A 24977-nucleotide genomic window follows, 5' to 3' on the forward strand; every position below is an offset into this window, starting at 1 on the left:
CGAAAATGTTGCACCTCTAGTTCCCATTCCTCCTTTTGAGGCGCCTTTCACCCGTGTATTGGTGGATATTGTGGGCCGTCTTCCTAAGACTTCTTCAGGATTTTCTTATGTGTTGACCCTGATTGATATGGCTACTCGTTATCCTGAAGCCATTCCACTTAGAAATATCTCAGCAAAGAACGTGGTTAAGGAAATGCTAGGGTTCTTCACCAAGTTTGGTCTGCCCAAGGAGGTACAGTTAGACCGGGGAAGTAATTTCATGTCAAATGTTTTCAAGCAGTCTCTGAAAGAGTTGGGCATCACCCAGATCACGTCTTCAGCTTACCATCCCCAGACTCAAGGAGCATTGGAGAGATATCATCAAACACTCAAATCGATGCTCAAGAAATACTGTTTGGAACATCAGAAAGACTGGGATAAAGGTCTTCCATTCGTTGTGTTTGCCGCAAGAGAATCTCCAAATGAATCACTGGGCTTCTCACCTTTTGAACTGCTGTTTGGCCATGAAGTAAGAGGACCCCTTAAGCTACTCAAGGAATGCTGGCTGTCGGAGGAAGATGACGTCAACCTGCTGGAGTATGTGATGAAGTTTAAAGAACGGCTATCCACTGCTTTACATCTGGCGAGAGAGAATTTAGGATCTGCTCAGGAGAAGATGAAGACTTGGTATGATAAGAAGTCCAGGTTACGCCACTTTCAGCCAGGAGATCAGGTTTTGATTCTGTACTGCTGCATGGGCAACCTCTTCAAGCCAAGTTTAGTGGTCCTTATTTCGTGTAGAAGAAACTCAGTGATGTCAACTATGTCATCGCCACACCACATCGTAGAAAGAACAAGCAACTTTGTCACATCAACATGCTAAAGTTATATCACAGGCGGGACGAAAATAATCCAGTCTGCACTGTAGCTGTTCCACCCGAGTCTGCAAGTGAAGTTCTCCCATGCAGTATGAGCCTGAGTGATAGTTTGGGGAAGAATTCTGATATCATGAATGATCTCCAGACTAAGCTTTCTCATCTACCTCCCGAGGAAAGGATGGAGTTTTCGGCATTACTGCAGGAGTACCCGCAAGTGTTCCGTGCTACTCCTGGAAGAACCACTGTGTTGATGCATGATGTCGATGTTGGAGACGCAAAGCCAATTAAATTGCCTCCTTACCGTGTGAACCCAGTGAAAGTTCCTCTCATCCAGAAGGAGCTTGGCTACCTGTTGGACCACAAGATGATTGAGCCCTGTCAGAGCGAGTGGAGTTCTCCTGTCACTCTAGTCCCTAAGCCAGGTGGGTCACAGCGGCTTTGCATCGACTACAGACGTGTTAATCAGATAACCAAAACAGAAGATTGCATAGACAAGATCGGAAAGGCTAGGTACATAAGTAAGTTTGATTTGTTAAAGGAATACTGGCAAGTACCTATGACTGAACTTGCTAGGGAGATCTCATGTTTTGTAACACTAGGAAAGACTTTTGCATGTTCTGTAATGCCATATGGTATGAAGAATGCACCAGCCACATTTCAGAAGCTCATGAATGTTGTAACAGAGGGTTTGGCAGGGGGTGTTGTTAATATTGATGATGTATTAATCTTCAGTGACAACTGGAAAGATCACCTATGCCATGTCAGTAAATTTCTTGAGCGTTTGGTTCAGGCTAATCTTGTAGCTAATTTATCAAAGTGTGAGTTTGGTCAAGCTAAAGTTCAGTACCTTGGGTACGTAATTGGTGATGGACATGTTGCGCCACCAGGAGCTAAGGTTCAGGTTATAAGTGATCTTCCCAGACTTAAAACTAGGAAAGAGCTACAAAGATTTTTGGGAATGGTAGGTTATTACAGGAGATTTGTTCTTAACTTTTCAATTCTTGTATCACCGCTTACAGACCTACTGAAAAAGGGAGTTAAATTTGTCTGGACCGATAACTGTGAATCCTCTTTCAGTAAACTTAAAGCTATCCTATTAAGTCAGCCAGTGCTCGCTACTCCAAATTTTGCTAAGCCTTTTAAGATGGCTGTTGATGCAAGTGATACAGGAGCTGGGGCTGTTTTGCTGCAAGAGGATGATCAGGGTATTGAACACCCTGTATCTTATTACAGTAAGAAGTTCACTCCACCTCAAAAGAACTACTCAACTATTGAGAAAGAGCTTTTGGCCTTGATTTTGGGTTTACAGCATTTTTCATTTTATTTGTGTTCTGGTTTTGACCCCATAGTCATTTATACCGATCCTAACCCACTGAAATTCCTTAGTAAGTTTAAAGATAAAAATCAGAGATTGACAGGATGGAGTCTACTTCTTCAGGAGTATTCATTAGACATACAACATGTCAAGGGGAAAGAAAATGTTATTGCAGATTGCTTATCTAGACTTTAGACAGATTGTTTTAGAGTAATAAGAAATTTCCTTTGTAAATTTCTTTTTTCTTTGTGGGGAGGTGTTACATAGCCTATGATTTCATCATCCTTTGAGTAATTCTAACGTACAGTGTGCTGCCTGTTTGATCACGAGCGTGTTCTAACTCACTCCCCCCCTTCTACCGTTATAGTAGAGTAAGTCGTTCTTTCTGTTGTTCAGAGCGGGATTGTCAACTCTTTGTCCCCATGGCTTCATTTGCGCATCCTTCTTATAAGTTGTATCAAGCTCTGCCGGCCCCTATATAATGAGCTCAGTCTCTACATTATTGCCACTTAGATCTACTCCTCATTTTGTTCACCTCTCTGTCCTCCCCTGTACAGTTATTATTGTGAGTGCTCAGGAAGTCTCCAACCATCCAGCAGCTGTATAATTTGAGTATAAGTGTTATTACATTTTTTCTTGTACTGTATAGCATAAGGTGTTAATTCGTAGGCCTAGTGAGGTTTTTGTGCTTCATGTAAAGTTTCATGTCAACCATTATTCATAAAAGTTTGTATCTGTAATAATTTATCTTGCATTAACTGAGTATTATCCAGTATTATCATTTTATCAGGGCTGACTTAGGTAAATTTACTTTTGCTAATTTCGTGTTAATAGAGGCTATTGCAGTTAACCATATATTTAACTTGTTTTTTGCCATTACATTATCCTTATGAGTCATGAATGTTTTGTTGTTAGTTTGAGCATTAAACTTTAACTTGTTATTTTACCTAACTCTTTTGTTTTGAACCTGGAACTTTACGGGACAGTAGTGATTTTTAGTATTCTCACTTAAAGTGTACATTATCTTTCTCTGTTCCGTAACAATATATATATATATATATATATATATATATTTATATATATATATATATATATATATATATATAGATATATATATATATAGAGAGAGAGAGAGAGAGAGAGAGAGAGAGAGAGAGAGAGAGAGAGAGAGACCTGAAAACCGATATTTTTTCATGTGTGCCGCAGAACAACACATACCAACACATTTAGCCATACCTTCATAAGTAAAAGGAATATATAAATTCTGTTTATACATCTGAAACTAGAAACCATAAGGAATAAAACCATCATGAAATTTATCATTTTTCCTCACTTTCGAAATTTCACCTAAAGGTTGACACTTGCATGGAATGACCTTCTATATATATATATATATATATATATATATATATATATATATATATATATATTGTATTATGTACTGATTATGTATATGTATTATATGTAGGTATTAATATTATATATATTATATACATACATATAAATATATAATATATATTTAATGTATAAAAAATATATATATAATCTATTTTTCTGTCTATTGCCAGAAGCCTTAAACCCGTAAATGGTGGCCACAAAGAGGTGGCCTCCATGTCACTCTGTCCCCCACCATTTTACTGCCCTGATCTCAGCTCACACCCCCTCTCTCATATACCTCTCCATTCCATCCCTTCACCTCACCCCTGGCCTCCCTCTCCCTCTCCCCCTCTCCACCTCACTCACATACACTCTCCCGTCAGTCTCTCATTCTCCATCCTCTTCACATGGCCAAGCCGTCTGAATGTGTTTCTCTTAACGGTTCTCATTACATCCACATCCACACAGCAATGCTTCTTCACATCCTCACTTGTCAGTCTGTCTCTCCATCATCCACGCGCTTAGTGAAGTGGTACTCTGTTTTAGGGTAGCTCTACATTGAGTAGCAAACCAAATGATTTCCTGTAAACCAGGAAAGCATTCACAGCGTTGGGTGGTAACCTTATAACCAACCAACACGTGTTCCCTACAAGGGAACAAATGAGTTAGCGCAGGGTTAGTGCCCCTCCCCGGAAAACAACTAACTAAACAGACTAACAAATAAGGAGGTGAAGGATGATGGGCGCCCCCACCTACCATTATAATATATATATATATATATATATATATATATATATATATATATATATATATATATAGACAGTATAGAGGTACTGTCACCACCTGGATCCTCTGACCACAATCTCATCAAAGCCTCATTAGTTAACCCTCCCACACCTCCCCATTCTGAACCTGTCCGACCCCGATGGCACTTTGATAGGGCAGACTGGGATGGATTTAAAAATTATCTTGCTGATGTTTCATGGCAGTCTTTCTTCTCTAGTGATCCCAATTCTACCCAGTCCCACATTTGCGACTTAATACTAGCTGGTATGGATTTATTCATACCAAGTCAACAGTTCACTAAAAGATCGAACTATTTTATGGCAACTGTGCCAGGGCAACAGCCCAAAAGTCGTTACATATAACTCTTACTTAAAATAAAAAACATCTGAATCTCTCTCCCAATTTAAAATTGCTAGAAATCATGCAAAAGCTGTATTAAATCTATCTAAATCAAACTTTCTTCAAAAGCAAGCATCAAAACTACCTAACAACCCTAATGTCTATCTATCTATTGCCAGACGCCTCAATCTCGTTTGGGGTGGCCACAAACAAATCGCCTCCAAGTCACCCTGTCCCCCGCCATTTCACTGCCCTGCTCCCAACTCACACCCCCCTCTCTCATATACCTCTCCACCCCATCCCTCCATCTCATCCTCGGCCTCCCCCTCCCTCTTCCCCCCTCCACCTTACTCACATACACTCTCTTCGTCAGTCTTTCACCCTCCATCCTCTCCACATGGCCAAACCACCTCAGTGTGTTCCTCCTAACGCTTCCTATCACATCCACATCCACACCACAACGTTCCTTTATATCCTCATTCGTCAGTCTGTCTCTCCACGTGACTCCACAGGCTCCTCTTAAATAACTCATTTCCACTGCTCTCACTCTTGACTTGTGTCCTTCCAACAATGTCCAAGCTTCACTTCCGTTCGTTAGAGTTGGTATCACAATACTGTCATGTAGTAACTTTTTCACTTCCATGCTCACTTCCCCGTTTCTTATCACTGCTTTCAAAGAACCAGCAACCTTTCTTCCCTGTTGTACCCTTTCAAGCACTTCACCCTTCAAACCTCCATCCTTACTCATCACACTACCCAAGTACTTAAACGTACTCACATTTTCCAATTCCTCACCATCCAACCTCGCTGTACATTCACTAACTTCACCTCTCTCAAAGACCATCACTTTACTCTTCCCTCCATTCACCTTTAGATTCCGTTTCTTACACACTCTCTCAAACTCATCCACCAAGCCTTGCAGCTCCCCTTCGTCTTCGCTCAACAACACAGTATCATCTGCAAGCAACAGTACAGGGAGTTTCCAAACACTATCCTCTCTCACCAGGGCCACTCCAACATCCACTACCCTACCTTGTACCTCTTTTATTACCCCATCCATGTACAGATTGAACAGCCATGGAGACATGACACATCCCTGTTTCAAACCAACTTTCAAAGAGAAAAATTCACTTAGTTCACCATCCACACGCACTGCAGCCTTCGCACCATCGTACATACTCTTCACAGCATTCAACAACTTCCCATCTACTCCATATATTCTTAACACTTTCCACAATCCTTGCTCTATCCACCCTGTCATATGCTTTTCTCCAAATCCATGAAAGCCGCATACAACTTCTCTTTCCCTTCTCTAGAAACTTTTCCACTAAAGATCTAAGAATGAATATCTGATCTACACAACCTCTTCCCTTCCTAAAGCCTCCCTGTTCTTCTCCAACTAATTTCTCTGTTCTTTCTCTAACTCTGTCTATAAGTATCCTACCATACACTTTTCCTATTATACTAAGAAGACAAATGCCCCTATGATTACCATACACTTCTTTTTCCCCTTTTCCTTTGTGCAAGGGAATAATTATACCTGACTTCCAATCCTCCGGGACTCTACCTTCCTCCCAGGCCAATCTGCACATCTTCCACATCCATTCTACTACTATCTCTCCCCCATGCTTCAGCATTTCACCACACACTCCATCAATTCCTGGGGCTTTCCCCGATTTAACTTTCTTCATTGCTTCCACAACTTCTATCCTCCTGATTTCTTCCTGTCGTCTCACCTCCCTCCTTCTCCCAGCCATTCCCCAGCCACTTATACTCGCATTACTTCCATCCTCTACGTTCAACAATTCCTTAAAGTGTTCTCTCCATCTGTTCACTTTTTCTCCCTTCTCCACTAGTAATCTACCATTTTCATCTTTCACTCCCCTGCTAACTTCACTTCCACCCTGTCTTACTCTTTTCGCTTCTCTCCAGAACATTTTCTTACAGTCCCTCCACTTTACACTCAAATTCCTTCCAAATTCCTCATCCACTCTCTTCTTACTAATCTTTTCACCTCTCTCTTTCCACATATAACTCTCTCTTCCGCCTCTCAACTTCTTCCACTCCCCTATTTCTCATCCATTCATTGTATGCTTTCTTCTTTTGTGCCACAGCCTGTTTCACCTCTTCAGTCCACCACGCTGTTCCTTGCACCCCCCTCCGTCTTCTCTTCATTCCACACACCACATCACATGCTGCACATATTTCTTCTGTAAATATCTTACACACACCTTCCACGTCTCCCATCTGCTCCAATTCATATTTGCCCAATCGTTCCTCCACTTCTCTCTTATACTCTGCCTTTTTCTCATCCTCTTGTAACCTTTCCACTCTCCTTGCAACTACTCCTTCCTCTCGTCTTTCCCTTCTTCTATTCCTCCATCTTACTTGCATTCTAATTCTGGCCACCACCAAGTAGTGGTCAGAAAGTCCACTCCCCCAACCTCTATACACTCTTGCATCCTTTACACATCTTCGCATCCTTTCATCCACACACACATAATCAATCGTTGCCTTCCTTTCATTCAGTTCACCACCCACCCTTCTCATCACTCGCCATGTATACCTGTGGATCATTTTATGCCTGAAGAGGGTATTGGCTATCACCAACCCCCTCCCAGCACAAATGTCCACTAACGCACTCCCATTCTCATCTATCTCAGCAGGCACACCCCACTCACCACTATTCCATCCACCTTCACATTCCCAACTTTACCATTCATATCACCAATCAAAAACACTCTCTCATTCCTTCCAAACTTTTCCATGCACACTTCCACATTTGTCCAGAACTCTTCTCTCACTCTTCTAGCACGATCATGCGTTGGCGCATACACACACACACAATCGCCCACATTTGTATTCCAACTTTCAACTTTACCCACACAATCCTTGACCCAACTGATCCATACTGTCTTATGCTCCTCTTCCATTTTTTACTCACAACTATACATACTCCTTCCTTTGCCCTCTCATTCTCACCTACTCCTTCACATATACCCCATCCATACTCCCATTCTCTTACACTTTCTCCTCTCCATTTTGTTTCAGTTATTCCACATACATCCACTTTCGCACCCTCAAGCACCTGGACAATCTCTCTCTCTTTCACCTCATCATTCGCTCCTCTTATATTCCACGTAGCCATTACCAAGTCCTTTGTCCGGTCCTGGGTCGTCATCGTTTGGTCAGTCCTTGTCCGAGGCTTCTTGTTTGTTTTTTTAGTTGTTTTCCGGGGAGGGGCACTAACCCTCCGCCAACCCTTTTAGTCGCCTTTTACGACAAGCAGGGATACTGGGGGAGTATTCTTGAAAACCCCCCTACCCCCAGGGGTGACAACAGAATATTCTGGTCAACTCTAATTCGTTCAATAATAACTTTAACAAGTCATCTTCCATTCCCCCACTAAAATCTTCAGATGGCAACATTACAAATGACCCACGTGGGAAAGCAGATATCTTTGCCAGTACCTTTGCCAGAAAGTCTACCATAGACGATACCAGCCAGAATGTCCCAGTACTGGAACTTGATTCTCCCGAAATTGCCCCACTTAAAATACAGACAAGATACGTAAAATCCATCCTAGATAATTTACCTACCAACAAAGCTCCAGGCCCAGATGGAATTCCGCCAATTGTTTTGAAAAAGTGTTCCCCTGAATTTGCCTCTGTCCTAGCTAAATTATTCAGACTATGCTTACGTACTTCTTTATTCCCAAATTCATGGAAAAAAGCCAATATCCACCCAGTTCCGAAGAAAGGAAGTTCGTCTGACCCCTCCAATTACAGACCAATAGCTGTCACATCTTCTCTTGGTAAGGTATTTGAAACTTTAATTAATAAGCACATTGTTAAACATCTTGAATCCAACAACTTAATTAGTGATAGACAATATGGTTTTCGCCACGAAAGATCCACCATTGACATACTCAATCTCTTAACTCATACCATCCATCAATCAATTGATCTTTTTGGAGAAACTCATGCAGTAGCTCTTGATATCTCTAAAGCTTTCGACAGAGTATGGCACCGTTCCCTGCTGTCCAAACTCCCTTGCTATGGACTAATGTCTTTTGTTCCATTGATTTCTTCATATCTTAGTGACAGGAAAATAAGAGTAAAAGTAGATGATGTATATTCCAATTTCCACTCAATTAACGCCAGTGTGCCCCAGGGATCAGTTCTGGTGCCAACCCTATTTCTGGTTCATATTAATGATCTCTTATCTGTCACCCACAATCCCATTCACTCATATGCAGATGACTCAACACTACACAGTTCATTCACACTCAGACATCCATTTACAAAGTCTAATATCTCCACCTCTCAACTCAGTACAGCCATCTCCATGAATCAAGATCGATCTACAATAAGTGAATGGGGACAAAACAACCTTGTCTCTTTTAATGCTAGTAAAACTAAATATATAAAGCTTACTAATAGACAGATATTGCCAGATTCGTACATTACCTTCAGTGCTACTACTATTCCCATCTCCAAAAGTATTGAAATTCTTGGCGTCTCACTTAACAGTGCCCTCAGCTGGACCTCTCATGTTAGATCACTTGCTAAAACCGCCTCAAAGAAACTTGGATTATTGTACAGAGTCCGTAACTTCTTCGCCAATGAGCAGTTAGCTATAATTTATGAGCCATGTGCGCTCTCAGCTTGAATATTGCTCTCCCTTGTGGAATGGTAGTGGAGAGGTTGCATTAAGACAACTAGACAAAATTCAGAATAAAGCTGTTAGAATCATTAACAACCCTGCCATTACATATAAACTACCTCCCCTGCAAGTAAGAAGGAATGTTGCCTCCCTTGCATTCAATCATTTCCTGTGGCACCCTCGGGGATGCATAGGGCCTCGATGAACTCACACCACCACATCCTATCTTGTGCTAACTCCTCAAGATCTCCCCAACACTCATCTCCAGCTTCCCGTCTCATTGTCCTCACCCACGTTTCTTTTGGCCTTCCTCTACCTCTCCTACCAAGTGCCACCCACCCTGGTGTACCTCGTACTATTCCCTGTCTCCTGTACACATGTCCTAGCCACTTCCATCGTGAGAATCTAACATATTCATCCATCGGCTGCACTCCCGTTATTTCTCTAATTCTACTATTTGGTATCCTTTCCCACCACTTAACTCCTAATATTCTTCTAAGTGCTTTATTTTCAAACACCAAGAATTTATTTTCCATAGTCACTGTGCTGTACCAAGACTCGTGTCCATAAATTAAGATACTCCTAACCATTACCTTATAAAGTTTGATTTTTGTATGCACAGAGAAATTGTTATTATTCCAAATATTTTTAAGCATTCCCATTGCCTGATTAGCCTTCTTTAACCTTTCCTCGAATTCAAAGTTCAAAGAACCATCCTTGGCTAAATAAGTACCTAAAGATTTAAACCTGTCAACTTGCTTTACAACCATACCTCCAATTACACATTCCTGTGCATTTTCCATATTCATATTGATTATTTCAGTTTTTCCACAATTAATAACCAAACCCACCTTGCGACCTTCACTCACCAAACAGTCCAACACTCTCTGCATCTCTTCTGGCCCATCACAAATCAAAACTATATCATCTGCATAATCTAAATCCAGAAGTTTCCTGTTGTCTCCCCGAAGTATACCTGCACCGGTTTCTGTTCCAACGCGTTTCATAATGTAATCAATGACCAATATAAATAGTAAAGGCGATAGAACACCACCTTGAATTACTCCGGACTTGACTTCAAACGAATCACTCAGACAACCATCAACCATCACTTTACAAAATGTGTCCTCATGCATGTTCATAATGACCCTCACAAACTCCTCTGGTATTCCATAATGTCTCATGATCTTCCCCATAGTCTCTCTCGAAACACTATCAAAAGCCTTTTCAAAATCAACAAAACAAAGACTTAACGGTACTCTCATTTCATTAACTTGCTGCATCAAATGCCTAACTATAAAGATCTGATCATTGCAACCACGTCCCTTTCTAAAACCAGCCTGTTCATCCCTCAGAATACCCTCAACCACCGGCTCCAACCTATTTAACAACACTCTACTGAAAACTTTCAAAGCTATCGGTGACAAAGAGATTCCTCCAATTACCACATTCACTCAGGTCTCCCTTCTTCGGAACTTTAACAATTACACCATTCTTCCAAACTGATGGTAGTAACCCCGTCACCCATATCTTATTGAATAGCTTGGTCAAGATCATTATTAATCTATCCCCCTCCACTTTAAACATTTCCGGAAATAAACCATCCTCCCCTGGTGCCTTATTATTCTTTAACTGTTTTACTGCTTTCTCCACTTCTGCAAGCCTCAACTCTCCTGTTTCTATATTTAAATCTTCCTGAGCAGACGGTATATCCTCTTCTGGTGGTATTGGTCTATTAAGAACTGTCTCAAAATGCTCTTTCCATCTATTTTTAATATCTCCATCTTTGGTCAATAAATTTCCTTCCCTGTCTCTAACTGGTATTTCCTTGCGTTTACCTGCATTACCACTCAGTTCTCTAATCGATTCATATGCTATTCTTTGACTCTGTCCATCATTTTTGTTTATTAAGATTTCAGTCTCTGCAACCTTTTCGTCCACACATCTTCTTTTATCTCTCCTAGCTAACCTTCTTACTTCTGAATTCAAACTCCAGTACGCAGCTCTTGCTGATTCAATCTCTCGTTCATCAACGCATTGCATCTCACTCCTCAATTTAGCCTCACCTCTCTTTTTTATCATGTCCCACGTTTCCTCTGATATCCATTTCTTTCTCCTGAATCTATGTCTCCTTCCAATCGTACATTCAGCAGTCTCACGCAAAACTTTGTTCACATCCTCCCACATCTCATCTACACTTCTCTCCCCCTCTTCCAACGTTTCCAACACCAAAAACCTATTTCTGCATTCTAATCTGAATTCCTCCTTTTCTTCTCCTTCCCTTCTAAGCTTAACAATATCGTATCTACCAACACCAGATTTTTCCTTCTTCTGATTTTTAAGTTTAAACCTTATTTTTGCAATGCTGAGTTGATGGTCACTACCAATATCCGCTCCCCGTTTAACATGAACATCTAGCAGAGAACTTCTATGCCTCCTACTGATAGCAATGTGATCAATCTGATTTTTATATTTTCCACATGGCGACACCCAAGTTGTCTTGTGTATATTGCAATGCTGAAAGAGTGTGCCCCCGATGACTAAGTCATTTGCTAGACAGAAGCTTCCAAACCTCACTCCGTTTTCACTCATCCTACTACCAACTCCCATCTTACCCATACATGCCTCAAATCTCTCATTTGAACAGCCCATTACTGCATTAAAGTCTCCAACGCAGATCAAAACATCATGTCTAGGTACCCTTCCTACTCCTTCTTGCAACTTTTCATAAAATGTGTCTTTCCTTTCGTCGAGTGCATCATTAGTAGGTGCATAACACACAAACAAACTGATGTTGCCATGATTTGATTTAAACCTTGCGTTATTTTACAGATATTTTTTTTTTGGCAAATGCTCAGACGAAGTTGCGTCCATGGTGCCACCTCTCCATACCTTCCCTCGTGCTACACGGGCATCTGGTAGCGCTCATGACTGGAATGTCACTCAGCCATATTGCAGAACTTCTGCCTATCAGAATTCTTTCATTCCCCGAACTGCATCTCTCTGGAACTCGCTTCCCCAGAGTTGTTTCCCTCCAAATTTCAACCCACAACTGTTCAAGTCTAACTATTACAGATATTTTATGAACAGAGGACACCAGTAATCTGGTGTATGGATTATTTTTTTTTAATCATTTGTGTTTCCTTCCTCCGTTCTGTTATTTATAATATGTATATATATATATATATATATATATATATATATATATATATATATATATATATATATATATATATATTCTCTTGCCAGTGTCGCAATCCGGGAGAAAAGTTTTATTGGCAATAATTTTTAGAGTTTTAATTTTTTTTTAAGTGAAAGAGAAACTAAGTGGTAAAACTGTTAAACTGGAAATAGATATTGTGTTCTAACATGAAAAATGAAGACTAAGAATAGATATCTATAAATGAATCTTTGTTTTTCACTTGAGATTTTCTTTATGGTGGCTATGAAGACCTTGCTAAATCTGAAATATAACAGAATGAAAAACAAGAATTGACAATAGAAAATGCAGAGTTTATTTTTCGAATGTAATTATCAACTACTCCAGTTGTCATGTAATACAAATGAGAACAAATAAATTGGGTCATAGCACGGGTAAGGAACCTTTTGAAAAAATTGGCTACACCTTTTCTGAGGCCAAGGCTACCACTGTGTATATATATATATATATATATATATATATATATATATATATATATATATATATATATATATATATACATAGATCGATAGATAGAGAGAGAGAGAAAGAAAGAGAGAGAGAGAGAGAGAGAGAGAGAGAGAGAGAGAGAGAGCGTATATATATATAGAGAGAGAGAGAATATATATATATATATATATATATATATATATATATATATATATATATATGGAGCCCCTGTGGTACAATGGTAAAGTGTGCATTTTCATACACTGGAGAAGAGGGTTCGTGCCCCGCCATGGTAATAAACTTTGGGAGCGTTCTTTCGGCCACGTACTGCATTGCCGGACATAAGCGGTGCTGTGGTTGAACCAGTGTCGCATACTATAAAGTATGCTTGCACCCAATCGGCTTGCGCGGCCCGATTACACTTGGTTCACAGACTACACACACATCCAAAGCCACTCCAACACTACAATTACATTTACAAGCACTTCTCACTCTACATTTAATCTCTACCAGACAGCCTAAGCCACTAGGTTGAGATACATTGGTTGTATCGTCCCCACTTCGGTCGGGATAGGCCTGTCCTACAGTGAACACTGAAACGGGTGATGATGATATATATAGGTATATATATTTATATATATACATATATACCGACTGCATTATATGGGGCTGAAACATGGAATATGGGTGTAACAGAGAGGAAAAGTTTGAATGTAATGGAGATGAGGTGTCTGAGGAGTATGTGTGGAGTGACGCGTATGGATCGGGTGTGAAATGATGAAGTGTGAAGGAGAACTGGAGTTGTTCGGGAGATGGCTGGTAGAGTTGAGCAGAGGGTGTTGCGATGGTTTGGGCATATGGAGAGAATGGATAATGAGCGATTGGTGAAAAAGATAACTAGATCTGATGTGAGAGGTGTAAGGCTGAGAGGAAGACCACGAATAGGATGGATGGACAGTGTGAAGAGAGCGCTGGATGCGAGAGGGATGTCTGTTGAGCAAGGAAGAGTGGCTGCGCGTGACAGAAATAAATGGAGAGAAATTGTGAATGAATAAGTGATGACGCAGCCCTGAGGGGATATTCTCCCGCATTTGGTATGATCAGCTAGTCAGGTCAGGTGCAGGTAAGGGGATGGGTCTGTTATGATGTGGCAGGGGTAAACCAGTTCTGCTGTCGGGCCCTGCTGCGGATGTCACTGATTGCATTGCGCAGTTGACCCTTGTGCGGTGTGGTGCGGTGAGGATCTGTCCGTTCTCCCCTTTGGGGCTAAGATGCGAATGAATGTGTTTGAATGGATGAGTAAATGGAGAGTGTGTCGTCCTGTCTCGGCTACCTCCCTTTCCTTGGGGGAAGCAGCCTAGGTATATATATATATATATATATATATATATATATATATATATATATATATATATATATACAGAGAGTGAGAGAGAGAGTATATACATATATACAGAATAGAGAGAGAGAGAGAGAGAGAGAGAGAGAGAGAGAGAGAGAGAGAGAGAGAGAGAGAGAGAGAGAGTATATACATATTGCTCACCCTTGTGGAATGGTTGTGGAGAGGTTGCATTAAGACAACTAGACAAAATTCAGAACAAAGTTGTTAGAATCATTAACGACCCTGCCATTACAAATAAACTACCTCCCCTACAAGTAAGAAGGAATGTTACCTCCCTTGCATTATTTTACAGATATTTTTTTGGCAAATGCTTAGACGAAGTTGCGTCCATGGTGCCACCTCTCCATGCCTTTCCTCGTGCTACACGGGCATCTGGTAGCGCTCATGACTGGAATGTCACTCAGCCATATTGCAGAACTTCTGCCTATCAGAATTCTTTCATTCCCCGAACTGCATCTCTCTGGAACTCGCTTCCCTAGAGTTGTTTCCCTCCAAATTTCAATTCACAACTGTTAAAGTCTAATTGTTACAGATATTTTATGAACAGAGGACACCAGTAATCTGGTGTATGGATTATTTTTTTTTTACTCATTTGTTTTTCCTTCCTCCGTTCTGTTATTTATTAAAAAAAAAAACATGCAGTATATATAACTGGTGGAACTATCTTTGAGCATAGAAAAATACATAAGACTACTTGGATTTCACCATGTGGTAAATATTGTAACCATATTGACCACATTGCAATTAGCAGAAGGCATAGGAGTTATTTGCAAGATGTTTGCGTAAGGAGGGAGGCAGATATAGGTAGTGATCATCAACTTGTTGTGTCAAAGATTAAAATAAAACTTAAGAGAAACGTTAATGGTAATTGTACAGGAGGCAATAATTATGATTTGGATGAGCTGAGAAGTGATGAGAGCACGAGGGAAAAGTTTCGGAGGGAATGTAGGAACATGTTTATAGTCCTGCAGACTTTGATGGAATCTGAAGACAATGATATTAATCAAATGTGGAGAGAGGCAAAAGAGGTTTTGCATGAGAGTGCTAAGGTTACTATTAAGAAAAAGGGAAAAGCGAGAAGGAAAAAGTGGATGTCAGATGAAACATGGAATGCAATTCAGAAAAGGAAAGAGGCTAAGTTAAGAAGTGAAGAACATGTTGATGGCCAGGTAGTTGAAGTACTTAGAGCAAAGTACTGGAGTTTACATTCTGAAGTAAAAAGACTCGTTAGACGTGATAAGAGGAGACTATATGATGAAAAGGCGACAGAGACAGAAATTAAATTAAGTAAAAATGACGGTCAGAGCACAAGAGCAGCGTATCAGGCCATAAAAGAGTTAACTGGACTGAAAAGAGAAGGAAGGAAATACCTGTACGAGATAGAAATGGTAATTTGATGTCTAAAGATTTGGATATAAAAGGAAGGTGGAAAGAGCACATTGAATCTGTTCTAAATAGACCAATCCCAGTTGAAGAGGACATTTTGCCAGCCGAGAGAGATTTGCAGATAGAAACAGGGGATATAACTTTGGAAGAGGTAGCAAAATCTATAAAGGAGTTAAAGAATTTTAAGGCCCCAGGAGAGGATGGAATATTCCCTGAAATGCTTAAGGTGGAAAATGACGAGTTGATGAATGCGCTTTTGAAACTTTTTAATGTGGCTTGGGATAATGGTGGAATTCCAGAAGAGTGGAAAAATGGAGTGATTATAAAAATACCAAAAAAGGGAGATTTAAGTGTGTGTGGCAATTGGAGAGGGATAACTTTGACACCTGTAGTTGCAAAAGTCTTTTCCAAAATCTTGTTGAACAGAATAGAGCCAGTAATTGATAAAATTTTAAGAGAATTACAAGCGGGATTTAGAAAAGGTCGAGATTGTAATGATCAGATTTTTATTGTAAGGCATCTAATGCAACAAGCTAATGAGATGAAAATGCCACTTAGTATGTGTTTTGTGGATTTTGAAAAGGCGTTTGGTAGTGTTTCACGTGGAGCTATGTTGAAAATTATGAGATTCTATGGTATACCAGAAAAGTTTGTAAATATTATTAGAAGCCTGCATGAAGGTACTTTTTGTAAGGTAATGGTGGGTGGTTCTTTGAGTGATCCATTTCAAGGTAGGTCAGGAGTGATTCAAGGAGGAGTTCTTTCGCCATTGTTGTTTGTTTTGGTTATGGATTATGTTATGAAAAATGTTGTAAGGAGAACAGGTGCAGGAATTAACTGGAAAGAAAATAAGAAGCTGATGGATTTGGACTATGCTGATGATATTGTACTGATTTGCGGAAGTATTTACGAGATGCAGAGGGTGCTTGATTGTCTGGTGGAGGAAGGAGAAAAAGTGGGATTGCTAATAAATTGTGGAAAGACCGATATTATTAATATGAATGTGGAGAACCAAATCGATTGTGTGATTGGGAATAATGTAGTGAAGAATGTAGAAAACTTTAAATCACTGGGAACGATTGTATCATCTAATGGATCATTAAACAATGAAATTGAGGAGAGGATTAGACAGGCTTGGCGAGCTGTTGGAATGTTGAAATCTGTTTGGAATAATAATATGCTTTCGGTACATACTAAAGTGAAAATTTACAAGTCCATGGTTAGACCAGTTTTAATTTACGGGCATGAGTCATGGTACAGTACAAATGCAACAGATCAGAAAGTATTAGGATTTGAGAATAAAATACTGAGAAGGATTCTTGGGGTAAAGTGGCAAGACAGAGTTACAAATGCAATAGTAAGGGATATTACGAGAGTGGAACCAGTTAATGAATATGTGAGACTGTCTCACTGGAAATGGCTGGGGCACATATACAGAAAAGAAGGTAGTTTAATACAGGATGTGCCAGAGTGGACTGCTAGAGGAAGAAGAGGTAGAGGAAGGCCGAGGGAAACCTGGTTGAGGACAATGAAAAAAGAAGCAGGAGAGGAGTGTTGGTGGGACCTGAAGGAGATGGCAAGAGACAAATATTGGTGGAAAGAGTTCATTGAGGCCCTATGCATACCGTGGGGTGCCCCCCCAGGGGAGGGGACCATAAATGCCCCCACCATCCGCCCCTCTCCTGCTGACGACTCAAGGTGCCTGGAACCACTGTCTGACTCTCTTCTTCTTCATTTCTGCAACATTCGCGGCCTTTCCTCTAACTTTCGCTCTGTTGAGTACCACCTCTCCTCCTCTAAACCTCACCTTCTTTTTCTAATGGAGACTCAGTTGTCTGAGGCAACTGACAGCAAACCCTTTTTTGTATCCTCCTACTTTCTCTATACTCATTTCAAAGCCAAAGGTGGCTGTTGTGTATATATACGCAACGACTTATCTTGCTCTCGTGTTCCTGAACTCGATTCTTCTGAATTCTCTACACTCTGGCTTCGGCTTTCCTGTCATTCTCTGACTAAATATATCTGTGCTGTTTACTTATCCCCTAATTCTACTGACTATCAAAAATTCTTCGACTATCTTACTTCTACGATGGAACACATTCTATCCATTTCTCCTTTCTCTGAAATCTCCATTCTAGGAGATTTCAATGTTCACCACCACCTTTGGCTCTCCTCTCCTTTCACGGATCCACCTGGTGAACAAGCCTACATCTTTTCTATCCTTAATGACCTAGAGCAGCTTGTACAGCACCCTACCCGTATCCCTGACCGCCAGAGCTCCAACATACTTGACCTCTTCCTCACAACTAATCCTTCTGCTTACTCTGTTAATCTTTTCTCTCCGTTGGGCTCCTCCAATCACAACCTGATTACCTTAACCTGTCCTATCACTCCGGTATGGCCTGTGGACCCTCCAGGGAAATGTCGTCTGTGGCATTTTGGAGCCGCAGACTGGGAGGCCCTCAGGCAGTACTTCTTTGATTTTCCCTGGAATGATTATTGCTTCCATGGCCGGGAGCTATCTGAGTGCGCCTTGCGCATTACAGAGGTTATTCTCTCGGGCATGGAAGCATACATTCATTTCTCATATCCTTTGACTAACGCAAGAAAGCCTTGGTTTAATCACGCTTGTTCTAATGCTGTTCGCAACAAGGAGAGGGCCTACAAAAGGTACCGGAGCCAACCCACCCCTGAATCACATCATCTTTACGTTTCTGCCCGGAATCATGCTAAGTCTGTTCTTCGCTCTACTAAAAATAATTTCATCCATACTAAATGCTCTCAACTCTCCAACTCGAATTCTTCCCACTCCTTCTGGCACCTTGCCAAAAATCTTTCTAACATCTTTACCTCATCATCCTTCCCTCCTCTTTTCTACTCTGATGGTTCTGTAGCTATTTCTTCTACTGATAATGGAGATCTCTTCACACAGACTTTCTCTTCCAATTCCACCTTAGACGATTCCGGTGCTGTTCCTCCATCACTTCCCCCCTCTGACTTCCTCATGGCTGACATTAAAATTTCTTCAGTTGATGTATTTTCTGCCATCACAGGCCTCAGTACTAATAAGGCATATGGGCCTGATGGGGTCCCTCCTGTTGTTCTCAAGAACTGTGCTTCTGTGCTTACACCCTGCCTAGGCAAACTCTTTCGCCTTTGTCTGTCAACTTGTACCTTTCCTTCTTGCTGGAAGTTTGCTCTCATTCAGCCAGTCCCAAAGAAGGGTGACCACTCCCAACCCTCCAACTATCGTCCAACTGCTTTAACGTCCTGTATTTCAAAAGTTTTTGAGTCAATTCTCAATAGAAAAATTTTAAGGCATTTTTCCTATCACAACCTTCTTTCCGATCGTTAGTATGGGTTCTGTCAGGGACGCTCCACTGGCAATCTTCTCACCTACCTTTCAGACTCCTGGTCATCCTCCTTTCGGGACTTTGGCGAAAGCTTTGCCATTGCACTTGACATCTCAAAGGCTTTCGATCGAGTCAAGCATAAATCTTTAATTTCCAAACTGCCCTCCCACGGTTTCTATCCTTGTATCTGTGCCTTCATCGCTAGCTTCCTTTCTGGTCAGTCTATAGCCGCTGTTGTAGACAGCCATCGTTCTTCTCCTCAATCTATCAACAGTGGTGTTCCTCAGGGCTCTGTCCTATCACCAACTCTCTTCCTTTTATTCATCAATGATCGTCTAAGCTGTACATCTAACCCTGCCCACTCATACGCTGATGACTCCACCCTTCACCTTTCCATTCAGTTCCCGCAACGCCCATCTCAACAGTTACTTCAGCAAACAAGGGATGAGGCTATGACACACCTAATGTCTGACTTGGCTCGTATCTCTGACTGGGGTAAAAATAATATGGTTGTTTTTAATGCATCTAAGACTCAGTTCTTACACGTATCAACCCGACAAAATCTTCCACAGGTATACCCACTAATGTTTAATAATATTCAGCTTAATCCTGCATCATCCTTGAACATGCTTAGGGTTTCATTTACTCGGGACTTATCTTGGAAAGATCATATTACATCTCTTGTAAAATCTGCTTTCAAGAGATTGGGTGTGCTAAGCCGACTCCGTTCTTTCTTTACCCCTGAAGAATTGTTGACTCTATACAGGGGTTTTATCCACCCCTGTGTGGAGTACTACTCTCATGTGTGGGGAGGCTCCCCACATACAGCTCTTCTCAATAGGGTGGAGTCAAAGGTTTTTCGTCTCATTAACTCTCCTCCTCTTACTGACTCCCTTCAACCTCTGTCTCTTCGCCGTACTGTTGCATCTTTATCTCTTTTCTATCGCTACTTTAATGGTGACTGCTCCTCTGAACTGTCTGCTTGCATTCCTCCACCTCTATGACGGGCGCGTAGCACCCGTCTGGCAGCAAACTCTCATCCCTTTTCTGTCCATCTCTCTAATGCAAGAGTTAACCGTTACTCCCAGTCTTTCATTTATGCAACAGGTCAGCTCTGGAACTGTCTCCCTCTGTCTGTATTTCCTGCTGCCTATGATCTCCAGTCTTTCAAGCGCAGTGTGTCCAGGCATCTCAAAATGATCGGATCTTGAATTTGGCTCTCTATTGTATTTTGTTTTTCTCTTGGAGGGAACTGTTACTGAGGGCTCATGGCCTTTGGTTCCTTCTTCCTCGCATAAAAATAAATAAATAAATAAGTAAATAAATAAATATATATATATATATATATATATATATATATATATATATATATATATATATATATATACAGAGAGAGAGAGAGAGAGAGAGAGAATATATACAGGGTGTTCCAACACCTTAGCCCCTCCCGTGCGCAGCATAACTGGGTCGTCACTAACTAAAATCACTAATACAGTAGGAAAATACATTTAATTGCTTATTCAAATACCAAATTTTATGGTAATCTAATGATTATTTATCTTTTTATTACAGATTTTGTGAAACATGTCTTCGGTGAATGATTCAGAGAAATTGAGGTGGATATGCCGCATTATGGCCATCACTTTTCGCATCGCCAAAGATCAGCCGGCAGGAACCATATCCCGATCCTGGGTTGCCAGATACTTGAAGAGATCTGAAGACTTTGTCAAACGTAATTGGAATCGTGATCCATTTGACTGCGAGATGGACAGCCGGCCTGCTCAAGTGGCAGAAAGCTTGTCTCAGGAAAGCAAGGAAATCATCACCGAGTCGCTTGCTAGAGAGAAAAAAAGTATCCGCGGGCTTCAAAAGGAGATTGAACGGATTCGAGGGAAGAAAAAGAGTCTTGCAAGCATCCACAGGTTTCTTCACTCCATTGGTGCCAAGGCTTTTCATCAGGTTCCAGCGCCAAAACTGTCGCAGAAAAATGTGGAGGATCGCATGTGGTTTTGTGAGTTTTTGAGTGAGTGGACAACAGATGATTTCCTTTTCTTGGCTCCTTCAGATGAATTTTTTTATTTATGAGGTTCGTCGTCCCAACTTTCAGAACGACAGAATTTGGGCTCTTAACACTGATGACATTACGCAAGAACTGAAGATTCGAGAGAGATCAAAATCTGAACGATGTGTTGGTATCTTTTTGATGTTCACGGCGAAAAGGTTGATGTGGGTCGTCAAAGAACAAGGACAATCATGGAATGGAAGATACTTCCGAGACATTGTGTTGACTCAACATGTCATTCCATTCCTAAAAAGCTCAGAAAATGTCCTTAGCATCAAGGAAACCACATTTCTGCACGATCGAGCTCCGTGCATGAGTGCTCTGGCAACGCAAAATCTTCTGAAGGCAAACAAAGTTGATTTTTTCGGAAATGATGAGTGGCCCGGAGCATCGCCTGACTTCAACGCCTGTGAACATTTGGGAGCAATACTTAAGGATAGGGTTGAACAACGTCTCCAGAACTCCGGGGAAGACCTCCTGCTTACTGTGGCCAATGTCCTCGAAGAAATGGAGTTCGACCGCGAGTTGTTTGTGTCACTCCTGGAATCTTACCCGGCACGATTGGAAGCAGTTCGAGCGGCGGCCGGTGGGCACACCAAATATTGATATAAATTCTTACAAGTGTGCACATGTGTTGGCAATTAGTACAGCTATTCTGTCATATATTTGTTTCCTTTCTACCTTTTTTAATTTAAGCTGGGCAGGGAGGGGCTAAGGTGTTGGAACACACTCTATATATATATATATATATATATATATATATATATATATATATATATATATATATATATATATATATATATATATATATATAGAGAGAGAGAGAGAGAGAGAGAGAGAGAGAGAGAGAGACTATATATATATATATATATATATATATATATATATATATATATATATATATATATATATATATATATATATATATATATAATACTCTCACCATACACTCACTCAATGTAGTGCTGCTCTCAGGTGTCTGCCTTTTCCTCTCCTTCATCCTTCTTTCTTTCCATCTTCTTCTGTCTTCCTTTACTTCATTCTTTCCTCGTCTTTCTGCCTACGGGTGACTTAACACTCCCTTGTCAGTCTTTCTTTCCTTCATTCTTTCCTCTTCCTTCTGCCTGTGGGTGACTTTACACTGAGTGACAAGCCAAATGGTTTCCTGTACACCAAGAAACCATTAACTACGCTGGGTGGTAACCATATAACCAAATTTTGGCGCCTGGTGGTTTAGTGGGTAATTATTGTGCTCCAATCGGATTGAGCCGGTGAAGGTTTATATCCAAGGGATGGTTGGGGTTTATTGCTCACGTGATGCCGCTCAGGGATGAATGAGGTTGGTCTCTCTGATCTTAATTGTCGGGACCAACTGCCTAGCCTAGGACTCCTACGCTCCTCGTGGGGCAAAGTAGGATTGGATGATGGATGGATGGATGGATATATATATATATATATATATATATATATATATATATATATATATATATATATATATATATATATATATATTTTGAGAATATATATATATATATATATATATATATATATATATATATATATATAATTATATATATTTTGAGAATATATATATATATATATATATATATATATATATATATATCCATCATGCAATGCTACATTGCCCCACGAGGAGCGTAGGAGCCCGGGGCTAGGTACTTGGTCCCGACATTTAAGATGAGAGTGACCTGCCTCACTCATCCCTGAGTGGCATTACATGGGCAATCAACCCTAACCATCCCTTGGATATAAAGCTTCACCGGCTCAATCCGATTGGAGTGTAATAATTACCCACTAAACCACCAGGAGCCAAAATTTGGTTATATGGTTACTACCCAGCATAGTAAATGGTTTCCTGGTGTTCAGGAAATCATGTGGCTTGTCACTCAGTGTAGAGTCACCCACAGGAAGAAGGAAGAGGAAAGAATGAAGGAAAGAAAGACAGTAGTGGGAGTGTAAAGTTACTTGTAGGCAGAAGGACAAGGAAAGAATGAAGGAAAGAAAGACACGAGGATGGAAGGAAAGAAGGATTGAGTGCATAATATTAGAAGCATTAATATTAGGGGTGAGGTTGCGAGGGGTAGACCAAAACATACCTGGGATGAGGTCAGTAAGTGTGACCTCATGGTTAAGGGTCTGAACAGGGAGGCTGCCAGAGAAAGCCGCCATTGGGTGACCAATGCCGCCGATGCATGAAAGCATGTTCAAGACTTCACAAAAGAAACAATATATATATATACCATATATATATATATATATATATATATATATATATATATATATATATATATATATATATATATATATATATATATATATATATAGATAGATAGATAGATGTAGGCACTTTTAATTAACCCGTCCGTGGTCGCCGGCATCGAATGACGTTTAGCCTTATAAATGGCCACAGGCGTCGTTTGATTGAAGCTTATAAATAAACTGTAAAAATTTTGGGGAAGTGATCGAACGTTCTGAACGTCTTCAGATTGACCTACACTACACTCCCGTAAACCCCATCAAGCAGTCCAGAGCCTGCTGCTGTGATGAGTGGATTTTCGATTTTTTCACTCCTGGCTTTGCCTCAACAAGTACAACGACACCCATTATCTCGAGCCAGGCAGAAAATATAATCTTTATCCCCTCTTGCAAAACACAAACAACCACCTGTCTACGATTATGAATTAATACAGGCAGAAACAAAAAAAAAAAGACATGATAATAAGTGAAAAATACATTTTTGTCTTGGTATCTTTACCTATTTGCTCAGGTTTCTTGTAATGGTTTATATCATTCGATGCAGTGCGATTTGTAGGTCACTGAAAACTTTCGAGAAGTGAACAAACATCTGGGGTAGACTGATCTTCACTTCACCCTCTCACATATCATTTGTCAGTTCACTACCTGCTGCCGTGACAAGTGGATATACGATTTTTTTTTCGCTCGTGGCCATGTCTAAAAACACATAGTTACACCCATTATCTTGACCCAGACAGAAAATAAAATATTTTTTCCTCCCTTGCAAAACACACACAACCAGCGTTTTTATGAGACAACAACATATATTGCGGAAAAAAAAAGAAGAGAAAATGATAAAGGTGAATGTGTTATTACGGAAAAAAATACGTTTTACCCCGTCTGTAAACGTGTTTATTTTTGTTTTGCCTCTGTATTTGTAATAATTAGACTTATTTGTAGTTTTGAAAGTTCATTACGATTCAACTTTTAGCCATGCACGTGGTGTGGGACGTGGAAGTTGAGGCTCAACTTCTGTATTGCTAATCGGATCTGACCCTCCACTTTCATCCCCCGTGGGAGAGACTAGCCTCGGAGGATGGGCAATTTTCTCATATATGTCTGAAAATTCAACCCTTTCACTCCCTCTTCCATGAAAATTCACAACGTAACTTAAAGAATAACTCGAAACTACCATGAACATAAATAAAAAAGTGAAAAAATATTCATAATTTTTTTTCCAGCATTCCTAACATATTATGTACTGAAATCATTCAATATCATTATATCTCATATATGTGCAACATTTCAACACCATTTGCATTGTTTTGGGAGGTAGAAAAAATAAACAACACCTGTGAAGTTGCACAGCAGCAGCGCCTGTGGGCGGTGGATATTGGTTGCTGATATTTCTGCAACTTTCGCACTCCATTGCAAGCCACAGAATGGGTCTAGGAATTCTGGGATTTGCACTGTTAGGTGTGTCTGAGCTTCCTCATCAATATGTCAAGGAAAAGTCAATTTTCAAAACTT

The 24977-nt window shown here is 40.4% G+C and overlaps 1 protein-coding gene across 1 annotated transcript in view; it reads left to right on the forward strand.

The window, feature by feature from the left end:
• The window catches only part of LOC145403013 (uncharacterized), a 763478-nt gene that overhangs the window by 516774 nt on the left and 221727 nt on the right, over nucleotides 1-24977 (forward strand). The gene's annotated exons all lie outside the window — the stretch shown is intronic.

This window comes from Coenobita brevimanus, chromosome 60 (assembly GCF_032717465.1).
Source record: "Coenobita brevimanus isolate Jiangsu-jjx chromosome 60, ASM3271746v2, whole genome shotgun sequence".
NCBI lineage: Eukaryota > Metazoa > Arthropoda > Malacostraca > Decapoda > Coenobitidae > Coenobita > Coenobita brevimanus.